General features: G+C 59.0%; 2 pseudogenes; one reads left to right on the top strand and one right to left on the bottom strand.

The window, feature by feature from the left end:
• Positions 1 to 1604: 1604 nt before the first annotated feature.
• LOC139046042 (P2X purinoceptor 6-like) lies at positions 1605 to 8686 on the bottom strand (annotated as a pseudogene).
• Positions 8687 to 9350: 664 nt separating this feature from the next.
• On the top strand, positions 9351 to 17371 carry LOC139046041 (leucine-rich repeat-containing protein 74B-like; annotated as a pseudogene).
• The last annotated feature ends 318 nt before the right edge of the window (positions 17372 to 17689 follow it).

Here is a 17689-nt window from a genome sequence, read left to right as displayed (position 1 = left end):
CTCGAAATCCACTTTTTCAGGGTCCCAAGGACAACTAGGGACACATGACTCTGCTCTAATAACCAGGCCTCAGGGCCATGATCTCTCACCCTGGCCCTTCTGAACCTGCCTCCATGGACGCTGCCATGGGGGTGAGAGGCAGCAGGGACCCCAAGGCTTTGCTGAGGCTCCATCTGCCAGATGACTCCAGATGCTGCCCAGCCTGAGCCCCAGGCCACCGCTTCCCAGCCTGGCCCATGTCACTGCACCAGCAAGCTGCAGCATGGCCCTGCTCACCAGGGACCCATGAGGAGGCAGTCCCATGTCTCACTGGGGTGGGTACCCCAAACCCTGACCCTCCCTGGGCCCCAGAGAGGGCTTGGCTCCTGCAGCCCTGTCCCTCCCCTCCTGACCCCGGGCCCTGGACACAGGGAAATTCTCCAGTAGGCAGGACTCAAGCCCCCAGGAGGATTCCAGAGCCAGAACCAGGCCAGCCTGCTGGGGCTTCCATGTCCTCTGTTAGGGACATTCTCTCCAGCCCCTGGGCTCCACCTGGGGTCTTGGTCAGAGTGTGGTACGCATGCAGTTGCCTCAGGCTGGGGTGGGTAGCTGCCTGGACACATTCTCAGGTGTGACCTTGGGCAGCAGTGACATGTGTCCAAATATACAGCCCCCACCCCATGGCTCCCAGGAGCCTGGTAAGCAGGTTCCAGGGCGTGGGGCTGGTGTCACCAAGGAGGCAGATGGAAGGTCCCAAAGGACCCCATGCCCACCAACTCAGCCCCTCCCCCATTGCAGCCCTCCACAGCCCCAGGGCTGCCACCAGGAAGGAGCTGGTGCTCGTCAGTTAAGCAGGTATGGGCCCAAGATGTGCCAAGGAGTCCTGGGGGATTGGAGCATCTTCCCACCACACTCCTCACTCCATGGATGAGGCCCAGAGCTAGGAGGGGCCCTGCCCTTGGAACCCAGCACAGAGCAGCTGCCACAGCTCCTCTTGTCAGGCTGCCTTCTCCCTGACCTTGGACTCTGGCTGCACAGACCCCAGTGTGGAGCAGCTGAGAGGGTAGCGGCTCTCCCTGTGAGGGAGTGCCAGCAGGGGAAGCCAGACAGGGCCGGAGGCGACCACCACCAGTTTGGTGGACAGCTGGAGAGCGGGGAGTTGCTGGGAACACTGGAGACGGAGCCTGGGAGAGCATCTGCAGCCGCAGCCCCAGCCCTAGCCAGAGCCCCACTGGACCAGGGCCCTGCATCATGTTCCCTGCAGTCTCTACACGAAACTGGCTTCTGTGGTCCCCAGGCAGCACCTGCCCAGGCCGAAGTTGGGGAAGGGACAGTCTGTCTGGGAGCTGAAGGGTGGAATTCTCCCCCCACCCCTGACCTGGTCCTGCCGGGGCTTCATCCATGAGTCTGCAAGGTGGGGCCCTGACCATTTCCAGTCCCACCCCCCAACCCCCAACCCTCAAGCCCTAATCAGCTACAGACCTCAGGAATGGGCCAGTGAGTGGGTGCCAGTCCCACCCTGGTGACAGTGTCCGGCTCCCAGCAGCAGCAGTGGGGGCAGGTGCTGGGCCCCCTCTAAGGCACCTAGGCAGCTGGATGTGGGGGTGGGGAAGCTGCCTGTCTGCTCAGGGCTGGCAGTTCCCTTCAGGGCCTTTACCTGCAGAGGAAGACAGCAGGTTCTGGCTCCAGCCACCATCCTCCAAAGTGTAGCCCAGGGTCAGGCAGGCCCGCAGCCCCTCCTCATGCTTGGTCCTCCAGTAGAAATGGGCTTCTCCATCCACGCACAACAGCAGCAGGTCACAGAAGAAGGTGATCTGGGAGAGGCAGGGCAGACCCACGGCCTGACCCCCAGGCTGCCATCCCACTGCCTCACCAGCCCTCATCCCAAGACTCAGTGTCTGTCCAGGGGGCTTGGGAGGCGCTCAGGGGCACATGCTTTCTGGCAGCTGGGCGAGTCACCTTGGCCAGACTCACCACACCCAGCCGGGCCACTCCAGTGCCCAGAGTGAGGGTTGTGTGGATGAGCCCGAACTTCCCTGCCTGAGAGAGACCTAGGCTGAGCCTCTCTGCCTGTGGCTGTCACCCCCTCCTGCCCCTCATCCCTGTCCAACCCCACCTGTCCCAGCCTGACCTCTACCTGCCCAGTGATGAGGATGTGGAAGCAGATCCTGTAGAGCTGAGCAGGCTCTGGGCCTCCACGCCAGAGGCCTCCCACCAGTGAGTGGCTGTCCTGGGGCAGGAGAGAGTCCAGCGGCTGCTGTGCCCACTCCTGGGCAGCCTGGCCCTCACAGGCCTCATCTTACTCATCCACTGACTCCATCCACCCACAGCCCAAGTCCTGGGTCTCAGCCCTGTGTCATTGCTGAGGACACAGGGGACAAGCAAGCTGGGACCTGCCTCTCAGAAGCTCCCTGCCTGCTGAGGAGATGGGGACAGAAGGGTACCTAAACAGACACTGACAGTGGGGGTGGGGGAGGTGGGACAGGACCAGGGCTGTGGGATCCAAAGAGGGGCACTCACTCTCCCCCAGGAGCCAGGGAAGACTTCCTGCCAGGAGACCCACAGGCTGGATTCCCAGGACTCAGGAAGGAGCTCCAGGCAGACAGGGAGGGCCCAGAGAGTGCAGAGGGGAGAGGGCAGGGCGTTGGTGGGTCCAGCCCCACATGCTTGCAAAGGAGGTGGGGTTGGGGGCGGACACCAGCGAAGCCAGGCCAGGAGGGTCCAGCGGGTATTGTCACAGGGCGTCACTCCAGGGCTAGTGGCTGTGAGCACATAAGTGTGAGGGTGATGAGGTGACATGAGCGGGCAGAAGGATGGGACAGGTCTGCTTAGGAAACTCAAAGATACAATACATGCAATGCAAGAGCCTTGAGTGCATCCTGGATGGAAAAATAAAAGATTCAGGGCAATTATTAGCACAGCTGGGGAGATTTAAATGTTAGATCTATCTGCCAATGTTAAATTTCCTGAGTGTGACAAGAGGACAGTGGTCACCTGGGGAAAGTCCTCATTCTCAGGACACGATGAGAGGGGTGAGTGTCCGGATATCTGTCACGTACTTTCCAATGGTTCCTGTGAAATCCATCTAAATATACCCAGTTCTCTCTAGAAAGGGAGAGAGAAAACAAATGGGGCAGAATGGTGAAAAACACATACACACAAAAACAAATGTGATGAACCCAGATGAAGGCTGTATGGGTTTTCATGAGACAAATCTTTGAAGTTTTCTTTAGATTTTTGTAATTTTTTAAATAAAACCTTAAGGTAAATGTAAAAAGAAAGCCCCTGTGCCGTGGAGGGAGGTGCTGGAGGCAGGGTGGAGTGGAGGAGGGGCTGGGGTGAGGGGTCCCAGCTGCAGCAGGGTGTGGGGACAGATGTGGTGGAGGCCAAAGGGCTCAGAGGGAGGCTGGACAGAGCCTGTGCTGGGGGACCTGGAGCTGAGACCCCTCCTGCCCTGGGACCCCCTCGTACACACAGCAGTGCATCCAGAGGGATGGGCCAGGCTGTGGTCTTTCCCGGCCAACACAGGATGACAGGTCGGGGAGGACCTGACTGAGGAGCAGTGGGCAGGGAGTGGGGGTGCACCTGAAGTTGCAGCTCCTCTCCTGCAGCCAGAAGGAGCCGTGGGGCCAGAAGTCGGGGTCCCCGGTGTCCAGGTCACAGTCCCAGCAGACGTGGATGCCACAGCACTGCCCTGCACACAGCGCATCACTGCTCTCCCAGCACGCAGGCCCCAGGCCCTCTCCCTGAGGCCTTCGGGAACCCTGCCCACCACCGGCCCACCAGTAATGCCAGGTCATCAAAGACCCCTCCAGCCATGGCCACCAGGTCCCCAATGCAGAACACAGAACAGCAGGGGCTGAAGCGTGGGTTGTAGTGGTAGCATTGAAATAGGTGGTGTCCCACGTCTCCAAGGCATTGGACCTGAGAGGGGGTTGGGCCAGGAGTCGGGCCAGGAGTAGACAAGGAGGATCTGGGGCCAGCCAGGACGCACCATGCTCACTTGGAGAAGCTGAACTTGCTGAAGGTGACAGTGATTTTGATGAACAGCATGAAGTTCTCAGCCTGGACCAGCAGGGGCTTCCTGCAGGTGGGGGAGGTAAAGGCAGGCTCTGCTGGTCCTGGGACTTGCCCTGGGTGTCAAGGACACTTACACAGGCACAGTGTCACTCTCCATGGGGCACCAGCCCTGGATCTCACAGGTCCTGTGGGTATTACTGAAGATCACACCTCCGCCCATGTTAATGCCTTGAAAACACAAGACAAACTCCAGGCCTCCAATCCCCATGGAGCCTGGGATGGGAGTGGGCAGGGAGCTGCTGGCAGAAAGAAGAGATGCAGAGCCACCACCGGGCCTGCACAAGGTAGCCACCCAGGGCCCCAGCCCAGCCCCCAGAACCCCCATGCCCATGGAGGCGCTGGAAGACAGGGCCCACAGTCACCATGACTGTGCATCCTCATCTCCCCTTCAGGACAGTCCTCATCAGCCCAGCAGGTCCCCAGCGGGATGGAGGGGACTGAGGTGGTGAGAGAGCAGAGTTTTCCAGGCCCAGGAGGTGTCTCCCCTGCGTGACCCAGCCCTGCAATCCCCAGGGACATGCCCCTCCCCTGCTTAACCCCCAGTTTCCCTGAGTTTAGGGCACATGGGAAAACTGGAGGGTGCAGATAAAAGGAGGCAGTCAGCAGGAGAGGGCGAGGAGTCCCTCAGCCAGATAGGGGTGCAGTGCTGTCTCCCAGGGCAGAGCGAGACTCCTTCCCTCCTGACAGTTCTGTCCCCAGGTGGGGGTGGGGGGGATAGAAGTGACTCCTCCAGGCCCAGCTCCTCTGGTCCAATTCAGATGACAGAATAGGGACAGTGGAGGGACTCTGGGAGGGTGAGTTCCTGCAGGGTGGAGGTGCTGGGTGTGGCACACAAAGGGCGGGATGATCATCAGAGGAGCCTCTATGGAAGTGGGACCCCACACACTGGCCATGGGACCACAGGCCAGTCCCTTCCTGGCTTGTGCTGCTGTAAACAGGGACATTAGTGCTGCACAGTGTCACAGTGTTCTGGGCATCAGCCACGGGGTACAGGGGTGAGCTGTCTGGAAGTCCCGGATCCCAGAGTGGAAGTGCCTTCAAGTGTGAGGCACTGGCACAGACATGACTCTGCCAGGCCGAGGGTGGACGCTGCTGTCCAGGGCCCCTGGCTCAGGGGCAGCAGGAGGAACACAGCACTAGGGTGGCAGGAAGGGCTAGGGACTCGGAGAAGCCACATGAGACGGTGGGACTTTCTGGGGGTGGGACTGTGAGAAGTGGCATGGGACAGAGTGGAGCCACCTGCTCTGCCTCGCTGTCCCTAGGTCCTGAGTCTGCCTCTGCTCTCCACCCGGGCTGGGCCACCATCTCCTCTGACCAGACCCCATGGTCACCAGCACAGGCCCCACCTCTGCCCCCATCTACCTCCCTCCAGCAGCCCGCGTGGTCCATCCCAATGCACAGACGGTCGCACCCCCTCCCCTGAGCCCATCTGTGGCTCTGCTGCTGCTGCATCCACTTCAGCTCCTGAGAGGGGATCACAGGCTCTGTGACCCAGGGCGACCCCCTTCCTGGCCCAGTCCACATCTAGGGACAACCCCACTCAGTGCAGGGAGCCCTGGAGGGGCCTCATCTCACACAGCTCGGGGCCTCTGCCCACGCAGCCCCCTCTGCCTGGGCAACCTCAAGATCCCCCTCCAGCCTCACACCCTGCAGGAAACCCTTCCTGAGGCCCCGGGTAGCCTGACGTGACTCCCTGGGTCTCCCAGCTGCAGCTTCTGCCCCCATCGCAGAACAGACGCCTTGGCTGCTCTGTCTGTGCAGAAGCTCCGTGAGGTGGGGACAGTGGAGTTTTGCAAGCCTGGTCTGGGGGAGGTTTGACAGGTGTTTGCTGCAGGATGTGACACCACAAGGACACAGTGCATGTGCTGGGAGGGACGACCAGGCCCCTGAGAGGAGTTGGCAGGAATCCGCTATTCTCAGGAAGCTGGCTTGTCAGATCTGGTGGATTACCCAGCCCCGGCAGTTTCGAGGAAGGGCCAGAAGCCTGGACATTGACAAAGAGGATCACATGGATTCCAGAAAACACAGGCCTGTGGCCCCAGCACAATTTCAGGACAGTCTACAAACCGAACATTAATCAGACATCTCTGAGCATTTAGAAAGGGAAGGACGTCTTGTGTGTTCCCGAACATCAGCACATCCTCTGTGCACGTGCCTCACCTCATTGTGGACGGGCCAACCAGGGATGTGTGACATCCCAGGCACTGTGGTGGGACCAACAACCAGGACTCAGGGGACGGGGGCCACACAGGTACCCTGCTGCCCAGCAAGCAATTCAGTGTTGGTCAGAAATAAAGATGTCACCCTGGAGGTAGGCTCCCAGGGCTGTGTCCTGGGTCCCAACTGTTCACACAAAATCCACACAGGGAACTGTGCACGGGAAAATGGTTAAGATGGTAAATTTTATGTTACATATATTTTATGCAAATAAAAATATTGGGAAAAATATCCACAGCTGGGGAGGACAGCGAGTGTGCTGTGAGAGTCACTGGGCCCCTGGGACATCCCCAGGTGAGAGGAAAAGGTTGGATTTGGGGGAAGAGTCTGCATTTCTGCATGAACAGGCAAGAAGAGGGTGGCTTGCTCTGGCTTGACCACAGCTGTTGTGAAAAATACCCAGAGATCATAAGTGACCATGCGCTCTGCATAAGAAGGAGTGTGCTGTGTTTGCCCACAAAAACAGAAGCTGCTCTGGGACCCGTTAATAGAGGCTGGGCATAGAGAAGGGGAGGTGATCTTCCAGCTTGGCTCTTGCTAACAGAGCCCACCAAAGCATTGTGCCCTGTTCTGAGTGTTACACTAACAACCTGGAGAGTGCCCAGAGGATGGGCCAGGGTGGTAAGGGGCCCAGACACTTCACAGAGAACAACAGTGGAAGGATCCAGAAGCTGACTGCTCAGTAGTGCAGAGTCCCATCACCCACAGGCTGGAGGCCTTGGGTCAGTGCCTCAGCCTGGCTGAGCCTCAGTCTTCTCCTCTTCAATGGGGTCTGCAGTAATTCCTGCCAGGCAGGGTGCTTGGGAGACAATATGAAATGATTCAGGAAAGGCCTCAGCTCAGAGCCTGGGCTACAGCAGCACATGCTGAGCCTCAGGCAGCTGGGAAAGAGAAGGGGGGACACGGCTGTGACCCAGGGCTGGTGGAGGAATGAGGGACGTGCTGGGAGGCTCCCAGGCAGCCTGACCTCTGGGCATCTGCACTGAGCTCATTCTGGCATCACCAGGAAATTGGTCACCAAGAAGAGCACATTCTCTCCCTGGAAGGCAGGGGTCAGGGTTGGCCCTGCTTGGTTCCTTGATGGGAGAGGCCAGAAGCTGGCAGGTGGGTTTGGGAGGGAAGGGGTCCTGTCCCATAGAGTCACAAACCTTGTGGCCAAGGAAAATGCCTCCAGTGAGGCGAGTTGAGGCTGTGACAGGAGGCTGACTGGGTTTCTGGCCATTTCTGAGCCTATTTCTGCCTCTTGGGGGCAAGTTTTTTTCTCATATTCACTCTCATTCACTCAACCAGAATTCTCCATGAGCCTCCTGCTTCTAGGCACTGAGGATCCAGAGCTAAATTGGGCCAGGCTCCCACCCAGGCTAGTGGGGAGGTGGACCCCTCATTGCACGCATGGCCGGGGGCCAGGGGAACAGGTGGTGAGCTCTGCCCAGGAAAAGGCAGGGGCTGTGGGGAAGGGTGGCTGGCACCATGTGCTGCCCATGATAGCTCTGCACATGTGGGGGATGCACACCCAGGAAGAGGAGGGGAGGGTTGGGCAGAGGGTAGTGGGCGTGGCATTGGTCAGGATCTGCAGGGATCTAGTGGCCACCATCACGGAAAGGGAGACTCCAAGGGTGGCAAGCAAGGGCTGGCAGGCTCTGGTGGTGTCACCTGTGAAAGCTCAGCCTGGCTGCTGCATGGAGCACACATGGGGGCCCACAGGAAGACTACAGGGACAGCAGAGGCAGCAGGGAAACCATCACAGATGGAATGGACAGGAGGGAGGGACAGGGAGGTGTGGAGCCAGGTCCAGCTTTGGCCCTGGGGACGTCATGGCCTCATTGGATGAAAAGAGGCCCCCGTGAGAGAGGGAGAGGGTTCCCTTGGACATGGCGGGTGCACCAGGTGGCAGGTATGCTGGGGCACGTGTCCCTGGGGTACAGTGTGGGCATCAGCAGAACAGAGGAAATGGGGGATGTGGAGGATCTGGTGGAGGGGGGAGGGACCAGAAGGCAGAGTGGGGCAGGCAGTGAAGGAGCCAGCCCACAGGGCCCAGGGCAGGGAGGGAGCATTCAGGAGCTCCAGGCCCTGCCCCCTGCCCCCAGCCTGCCCTCAAGCTCAAGTCTCCAGTCCCCAGACCCTCCACTCTTCTGGATGTAACTTTGTAAATGCAGTCCCTCTGGCTCCGCTTCCTGACCCATCCCCTTGTCGCCCAGAAACCTCTTACATGTCCCCAAGAGCCTGTCCAGAGTCACTCCTCTGTCAGGCCCTTCCTGAGCCTGACCCTGTGACAGCGCCAGCACCCCCTCTGGCAGCACATGCCCCTCTTGCAGGCACTCACTGCAGGGGTGGGGTCAGAGGTGTCAGCACCTGGCAGCAGCACCCAGACAGCCATCTGTGGTGGCTTCAAGAAGTCACCATGTCCCATAGCCGGTACCCAGCTCCTTGATCTGGGTCACTGGAACCCATTTAGGGTTTGGTGATGACAGAAACCTGGGGGTCCAGGTCCTGCACCTGGTAGGCTTTTTTGGGGAGGAGGGCCCACCTGGGGAGGAGGGGATGGACAGTGTGGCCTGTCCCCTGCACACAGTGAGCAGCAGCAGAGCTGTCCCCACCCACTCAACCCCTACACACCCTATTGGCTCCCAGCACAGCGTTCAGGCCCCGCCTCTTCTCCAGCCTCATTTCCACCCAAACACCCTGCACAGGCCCCACATTGCGGCCACGCATCAGAGAGCCATGCGCTCAGACTGAGCTGCCCACCTCCTCCCTCATGAGCCTCACCCTCCCCTGCCCCGGCCACACCAGCTCCTCAAAGGCTCCCCTGACCCAGCACAGCTGGTGGCCTTTCTCAGGGGCCTCAGGGCTGCAGCTCTCACAGGGGTCAGGGACTACCTCCTGCCCTCCCGGGGCCTCCTAGGCAGGACGAGACCCAATCTGCTCTGTACCCAGAGCCCAACACCGGGCTGGGGACAAGGCCCAGGAAAGGGGGCAGGTGGGCACACACGAGGACACAAGCACATGGCTTACTCTTGTCCCTCCTGGCCTCTAGACGGACAGAGATACTTCCTTGTGCCCCTACCCTGTCCAACATGCCCCCTCCACCACCACCAGCCCGGCCCCTGAAGAGTCAGAACCCCAACCCTCAGCCCAGCAGGACCAGTCACGGTCCCTCCAGCCAACCGGCCAGGAGCCATTCTCTCACCCACCACATAGACCAGGACCCTGAGCTGCAGCAGCCTCTGCAGGGTGCTCACCCGCCACTTCCTGGTCATCACCTACTTCTCAGTTTTGTAAGCCAGAAGCCCCCAGCCTGTCCCCGCCCCTGGGGAGCCCCTGCTCTCATCTCCTGCTGGCTGCTGGGAGCAGGAGTCAGCACAGCAGCTGCAGCCCCAGGTGAATAGGAGGCAAAGCAGGGGCCCAGGCCAGGCCAGGCCAGCAGCATTAAAGGGACAACCCCACTGGGGGCAGGATCCAGGCCCACCCCAGCCCTGGGCTCAGCCCCAACCCCCAGCTGCCCTGGGCCTCCCTTCCTCCCCACACTCCCTCTGCTGGGCCCTGGGGCACAGACAGGAGCACCCACTCTCCCCTGCCCTTTGACCTCACTTCCTTAGGAGTGAGGCGATGACAGGGTTATAGGTACTTTGAGAGGGTGGCATGGTGATGGCAGAGCCCAGAGGAGGGGCCAAGGAAAGCTTCAGGAAGAAGGGGTCCCAGGGGCCAAGGGGGTTTTGGACGTGGGTTTGGACTCCAACCTTCAGACAGCAGGTGTCCGGTCAGGGTGTTCAGGTCTGTCTCTCACCTTGGGGCTTCTAAGCAGGGGTGGAGGGGTCAGGGCACCCCTGTCCAGCACAGAGCACATCCCTGCATGCCACAGCTTCCGAGCAGCTGGCAGCCGCTCTGGCCCTGTGTGCTCCCGCAAATGCTCTTGGCAGCATCACTTGTTCCACCATTAGAACAGCCTTCCAGAATGATGGTAAAATGCAAAAATCCAGCAAAACAGGCTAACGAGGGGTGTCCCACCCCTTTCTGAAAGGGGACCAGGGGTGGGTTTTCAGAACCCACAGGAAAACTAAGCTAATGGATGTATGGAACTTAGAATTATTTCAGTGCATTCCCCTATACAATGTTCATGAAGCATACATGGTCTGCAATGCAATAGAAAAGACACAGCACGCACTTTGTTGTCAGACAGGCAGGTCCTAAGCCTGACTCTGCCAGGCTCCTCTACTTCTAGCTGTGTGACTTTGAGGAAAGGACTTGCTTTCTCTGAGCCTCGGTGTCCTCATCTGTATATGGGGCAGGAGTGGCTACTGGCACAGGAAGAAATGCCTCTAGAGGGGAAACAGGCTGGGGAGTGACAGATGCAGGGGAGGAGGCAGGCGGCGGTGCCTGGGGAGGCAGCCACACTTAGCCCCTGTCTCCTATCAATCACTGTGGGCTTGGAGAGCTGGTCAAGGACACCCTTTCCCTGAGGTCTCCCCAGGCCCACAGCATCATGCCTGCCTCCTGGTTTCTGTGCCAGGGAAGCGCCCCAGAGCTGAACCTGCGGCACCATGGCCTGGGGCCCCAGCCACCCGTGGAGGGACTCTGGGCCAGGCTTGGAGAAGAGGACCTGGGAGGCAGCAGCCATGGGAGTGGCCCTCCCTGAACCCATCCCACACATTCCCCAGCCTTGATCTGTGCCAGGTATGTCCCATCCCCCACATCTGGGTGGCAGTTGGGATCCAGGCTGTGAGGGAGATCACTCTAGGGGCTGGGTGCCCCCCTAAAGCACTGGGGGTTCAGAGAAGCTCCAGGAGGTCTGCTGGAGCCTAGATGGAGAAGCAGGCGTCCCCTGGGGCTGTGGGAAGGGGAGGGCCTTCCAGGTGGGAGGCATCAGGTGGGCGGAGCCCTCAGAACAGGATCCAGGGTAGTGAGCAGCTATGTGTAGGGCCTTCAGTCCTGGGAAGGACCAGGCCCTCAGGCCCCTGTCTGTCCCAGGGAGCCCAGGCTCTGGCTTCCACACAGACCTCCAATCCCTGTGTCAAGTGGCTGGACCTTTGGGACATTGTGCTGTGTGGGGCTGGCGCAGTGGCCCTGGCAGGTTCCCTGAGCAGAAGCAGCAGCATCTGTGGGAAGTGCCCAGCCTGGGACAGGTGGGCAGACTTGAGTCCTCCCTTTCCTGAGGTCTGTGGGCCTTCTCCCCGTGGACCTGCTGGTGTTGCTGGGGGAGGGGCCTCAGAACAGGGTGGGGGGGATGGGGTGGAGTTAGACCCTCTGTGGTGCACCCAATGCTGGGCACCACTCCCTTCCTGACCGCCCCACCCCTCCACGCCCCTCCCCTGCTGGCCAGCGCCCCTGCATGTGGTGGCCTCCCAATGCCCGAATGCAGGGTGGGAGGGTCCTTCTACACAGAGAGATGGGGCTGGCAGTGCGAGAGGAGGGAGGGCTGGGTGGGAGTTTCCTGGCGCTGGATTCAAATGCTATCTCTGCCACACAAGATCAGGGTGACCCTGGGCAAGCAGCTCAACATCGCCAAGCCTCAGTCTCCAATCTGTGAAATGGACCCAACAATGCCACTCAGCCCTCGGGGTTGTGATGAGCATTAAATGTTCAGCAGAGTGTCTGCCCATGTACGTGCTCCATGCATGGCCCCTTGAGCTGTCATTGCCCGTCCCCAGAGATGTGGCAGTTGGGGCTCTGGCAGGGTTATATTGCTGCCAGGCACGAGCCATCAATGGGGTGGCTGCAGCTCCATGCCAGCATCCTCCATGGCACCACAAAGGAGGTGGCCTTAACCCCTTGACAAAGAAGCTCGTGGACACATGGGGTGGGGTGGGGTATCAAGCCGATGGGTCGCAGAGTCACCATGCAACCCCAGGACAGTCTGCCTGCAAAGACCCTCCCACGGCCTCAGGCCTGGAGTTTGGGGGATGGAGGAAGGTGGAGGAGGACGGTGCCTGACTTGGATCCCACTGGCTGGGGAGTGGTGCCGGCCCCCAGATGTGGACCTGTCAGAGAACCAGACAGGAGCAGTGGGCACCCAGGCTGTGTGTGCCGCCGACACAGTGACCCCAGCCATGCAGAGGGTACAACTGGCGGGGAACGGTCTGGAGGAGCAGGCGGCCCAGTACTTGCTGAACTCCTGCTGGTGCACATGGGCCTGAAATCCCTGGACCTGAGCTACAGTCAGCTGAGTGACCAAGTGGGTCCCATCCTGCCTGGGCCACCATGGGGCCCATCTTCTTGGGGTAGAGGTGGATGGAGGTTGGCAGTACCACTCTGAGCATCCATGCTCTGACCCCTCTCCCCACGTCTCACCTCGGACTGCCCCTTGTCCACTCCTTCCACACAGAACTCCTACTCCACTCCCTGGATGTCTCATTGCCCACCACTGCCCATGCTGGGTGCTAACTTAGCCACTAGGGACCCAGCATGAACAAAACAGAGGCCCTGGCCTCAGGGCACACATATGAACAAGGTCATTCTCCATAATTATTGGTGCTACAGAGAAACAAACAGGGCGTGATTCCATGGAAGAATGGGGATCCCTGGTTAGAGGTGTTGCCAGGGTGGCCTCTGTGAGGAGGTGACATTGAAGCTGAAATATGCAGGTTGGGGATGAATCAGCCATGGCAGGACCAGAAGGATCACATTTCAAGCAGAGGAACAGTGAACACACAGGCCTGTTTTCAGACTGACTGACACCAGTGTGACTGGGCTATTGGGCCAGGGGAGAGTGGCCAGGCTGTGGGGTAGAGGCCACAGGAGGCTGTAGGGCCACAAATGATGGCAAAAGGCATGAAGATTTTATTACAAGTCTGCAAAAGACATCAGTGGGATTCCTGGATTTCACCACTTTCATGCCCCAGGGCCTTTGCATGGGCTGTCTGCTTTGCAAGGTACATACTGTCTACCTGCCTATCCTCAATGACTCCAGTCAAGTATAATAATCACCTGGGACTGTGGGTTAGGAGTATAGACTTTTGGGGGGATGCCCATGCACGCACATTTTAGCAGGTATCCCAGGAGATTTGTCTGATTGAGAAAGTCTAGGAGACTCTGCTCTCTCTGAAACTGCTTAAAGCGTGTGGGGTGGCACCAGCCTTGGCCTGAGGGAATCAGCCCTAGGATCTGACTGCCAGAGAGCCAGTTTACCTTCTAAGAAAATTGCCATGGGAAGTCAGTGAAATTATGAAAGAAACTCATTTCAGACTTTCCACAAACCAAGTGCAGGCGTCCCTCTGGGCTGCATGGTCAGAGGGCAGGCTCCAGAGAGGCAGCCGGGAGGGAGGGGCTGGAGGCCAAGGCCTGTGAAGGCTGCACAAATACGGGAGGGGCGGTCTTCAGCCTGGGGAAGGACAGACTCCACAGGGCCATTTTGTTTGCCCAAGTGGGGCTCTATGGGTGGGCCCGACTCCTGGAGGTGGAGAAGCTTGGGTCCAGTCTCCCCATCTGACCCATGGCGATTGTGGCGCAGGACACATAACATGGCTGCAGGGGTCACAAAGACGAAGCCTGGGAACCACAGGAGGCCGACTCCTGCCTGTAGAAGAACCTTCTCACCCTCCAGCTGCTCAGCAAGGAAGGGGCTTCCCTACACAGTGGGAGACCACGGCACTCTCCACCCAGCCTGGAAGGGTCTGAGGAAGGGGAAGTCCCCGCATCTGGGAGCCTGGGGCTCAGACCTGGCGCTGGGCCTGGAGTCTGCGCGCTGTTCTCAGGGAGGCCGCGCGGGGGCCGCGCCTCCTGCAGGGAGCTCTCCGCGGTGCTGAAAGTGCCCGCCCAGGGGCGTCAGGCCCCGTGGGCTGGCTGAGCGCTCTGCCCAGTCAGCGCATCTGTTTTCCTCTGTGCGTTTCTTCAGACCAGCCTTCCCAGACCTGTGCTGGGTGCGGCGACCATGGAGAGGGGTCAAGTTCAGGTCCCTGAGGGCCCCTGGGCTGGTGGGAGAGACTGGCCAGGCAGAGAGAGGTCTGATGGCCAGAGCTTGGAAGGAGGGAAGCACAGTGGGCATGGGGTCCAGGCCATGCAGGCAAGCCTTCCTGACACTGTGACCCCAGGTGAGAAGGATGAGGAGCTGTTAGCCATGTGTAGAAGGGGTCAACAGTTCCACACAGGAGAACAGGCCAGGGGCATGTTGGTCCCCACACTTTTGAGAACTGGACGCTGGGCAGACTGGCTGAGTGCTGACAGAGTGGGGAGCGGGGGGGGGGGGCTTCTGCCTATGTTACATGCTGAATATCTGTCAGGGTTTCTTAACCCCACACTGCCCCAATTTTCCTTTCTCTACCACCCCTGCCTCATCTCCACCACACCTGCTCTGGCCTTGTCACTTCTTGACTATAGGCTATGGCACAAACTTCCAAACAGTCCCCTGACCTCTTGTCTCTGCCCCTGCTGACTCCAGTCCATCCCCTACACCCACTGCTAAGGAGTCCAGCCTTGTCACTTCCTAAAGCCCTCCCTGCCTCCTCACCACTGAAAAGGCAGTGCAAACTCCCTTGTCCTATCATTGAAGTCTCTCAGCATCTTTCAAGTGCCCATCGCTCCGACCTCATTTCACTGGCTTCCCCCAACCTGCCACCAGTGCCAGGCCTGTGTGCATTTCCACAAGTGCCCTGTGCTCCCTTGGCCTCCACACACTCGCTCTTTCCTGTTTCAGCTCTCCACTGTGTGTGCACACTTGCATGAGGACTTCCTCAGTCTTCAAGGTTATCTCCTCAGTCCTCACTTTCCTGACCACCCCTCAGACAGGGTTAGCCCCCATTCTGTTCCCACACCTCTCTGTTTGTAGTCTAGAATAGCTCACATCCCACTACTTTGCATTTATATCTCCCCCATTAAATGTGAAATCCTTCAGGGCACAGCAGGCCCATGTTGGGTTCAACTCCATGACCCTCAGGCCCAATAGAGACCCTGGCACACAGCGGGCACCGGTATCATTTTCTGAAGGAGTAAACAGTGAATAAGGTCTCTCTTGGTGTTTCTGAAGGGTAGACACTTGGACCAGCCCTGGCAGAAAACACAGGACTCACTGAGCTTGACATGAGCTGGAGTCACGTTCGAGGCCCAGGAGCCATGGCCTTTGCCAGGGGACTGGAGGTATGAGGGCCCCCACCAGCCCCTCTGGCCTGTCTTTTGGGAGCAGGTCTCCCAGTTGCCAGTCGCTGTCTGTGCAGCACTTCAGAAGTGAACCTTGGATCTTTTAAGCAGAGCTTCAAGAATATTTCTTTAAGTGACTTAAGTTCCACTTAATGACAGCTCCACTTGATGACAACAATGTCCTCTCCCCCTGTGCCCACTCTCACATCACTTACTGAGGGGTCCGAAGATGACTGTCACACCCTTCCCCAGACATCACAGACACTTTGCTGGTGGGGACATGGTGCAGTCTGGTGACACATGCTCACTGTTGGACATATACAGACGCTTCCCAACTTGACATCTTGGTACCCTTGGGTCTAAGCACACTCTCAAACAGCCCACCTACTACCTTGGATGTGATGGCTTGTAGGCCATGGGAACAGGTGGCTCTGGTCCCTGCCAGGGTGGCAGATGGTGCCTGTAGTGCTCTTAGTGCTGGTTCCCTGTGTGGTCCTCCTCAAGGAAGGGCAGTCACTGCCTTGCCCTGTGACAGGGGCTGACCTGGACTCCTGCCCACAAGGTGGCAGGTCAGGCTCTGTCTTCCCAGCACATCCATGAACTCCACCCCTCTCCCCATCGCAGCCCCAGCAGCCCTTCACTAGAGCCCCCCTGGGACCCAGGGCTGCTCTGTGCCTCAGGGTTCCTGCCCTTTAGAGGCACCCAAGTGAGTTTGGGGTCTGATCACTGTGTCTCTGGGGCCTGCTGCTGTGAGTCAGCCCCCAGGCCTAAGGGTCATTCACATCTACACCTCTCTGTCTGCTGGGCTTCCGGGACTTCAGCTATATGGTCACCACCATCCAAGCCACAGACTCTAACCTGGATTGTGTCCTTCTGCACTCAGTCCACTGTCTTTGCACCTTGGGCTTCCTGGGCTCTGAGGCTGGGGCACCTGACTTTCTCCACCATCACATGTGGTCCCACGGCTTCATTCTTTTGAGTTCCAGGCAAACATATTCCTGAGAGTCCTGGACATCTCATACCATGGCCTTTGGAGATTCTGGATCCTCCAAGGTGAGTGAGGCACTTAAGATCAACAACGTGTTGGAGGAACTCAACATGAGGTGAGGGGCATGGGGTGCCACCTGTGTCACAATCTTGGGGCCCAAAGCCACCCAAGGGACCAGGGGTTCCATGATCTTGCTGCTGTTCACCACTTTAATTGCCAAACCTACCAGAGTCTACCCATGATGGGGCCTGAGCCACAATCCGAGAGCGCCCAGCTCTGTCCTTCTCACTCAAGTTCATCATTTGGACATTGGGGCTCATGATTCCCACTGCACAGGCGGGTGCTGGGAATCACACACGTGTGTATGAAGCATCTTCAGAGAGCCTGGTGCAGGGCGAGTGCTCATATGCTCTGCTCAGCTCATGGCTGCTGGGGGCCTGCTGTGTGTGGGCTGCTCCTCCAGGCCCAAGCAGGGTCCCAGGCCTCAGCATGGAACCAGAGCAGGGGCCGCAAGCTAGAGGGAAGGGAAGAGGCAGAGGCCTGTCAGGTCTCCAACAGCTGTCCTTCCTCCTCCTCAGCCCACTGGACAGCTGCTCTGCTGTGATGGCCAGGGCTCCCTCACTTCCCCTTCATCTTCTCCCTTGTTCCTCCTCTGGCCTTGTTGGACCCAGGCTGAGACCTACCTGAGACCCTGTGTGCACAGCAGGGGTTCTATCCTCCAGGGTTGGCAGTGGGGAGGGAGCAGCTGAGCAGGGCTGAGAGCAGGAGACAGAGAAGGGAGGGTGCAACGGAGGATGGAGCAGGTCCACTGGGACCACTGTGCCAACAGCATGTGCTCAGAGGACAGTACCACCAGCTCTAGGGGATCCAGCCCTGCATGGCCCTCAGCTCCCTCAACTGGCAGAGGCGCCCCCTGCAGAACCCAGTCGCCAGCCTAAGGCTCAACCCTCTCCTGCCCTTGACTGGAACCCAGACCTCTTTCTTAAGCTCTGGATCCCCATTTCCAGCCACCTGTTGGACGATCCCCCAGATGGTCCATAGGGACATGGGATTCTGAGAGTTTGACCTGGATGCATCATCTCCCTCTAAGGGCTGCCTCTTGGCGGTAGGCCTCCTTCCCATCAGAAGATGGGCCCAGCTCTTGTCCCCCTCTTGCCCTCATCTCTCTCCTCCATCTCACCTCCTGCAGAGAGCTCAGGCTGCCTGCTCCTCCTTCTCACTCCCCTCCTCCAGGCCTGTGCTCCTGCTACTTCCTTCTCTCTGGCCCTTCCTGCCGACCTGCTCCAAGGTGATCTTTCTACACCAGAATTGTGCTCCTGTGCCTCCTGCTTTAAACCTGTCAGCAGCCCTCCCTGGGTG

The sequence above is a fragment of the Equus asinus genome, chromosome 8, assembly GCF_041296235.1.
Source record: "Equus asinus isolate D_3611 breed Donkey chromosome 8, EquAss-T2T_v2, whole genome shotgun sequence".
In the NCBI taxonomy this organism is placed as follows: Eukaryota; Metazoa; Chordata; class Mammalia; order Perissodactyla; family Equidae; genus Equus; species Equus asinus.
The sequence above is the reverse complement of the archived record's forward strand: the minus strand, read 5'-3'. Positions and strand labels throughout refer to the sequence as shown.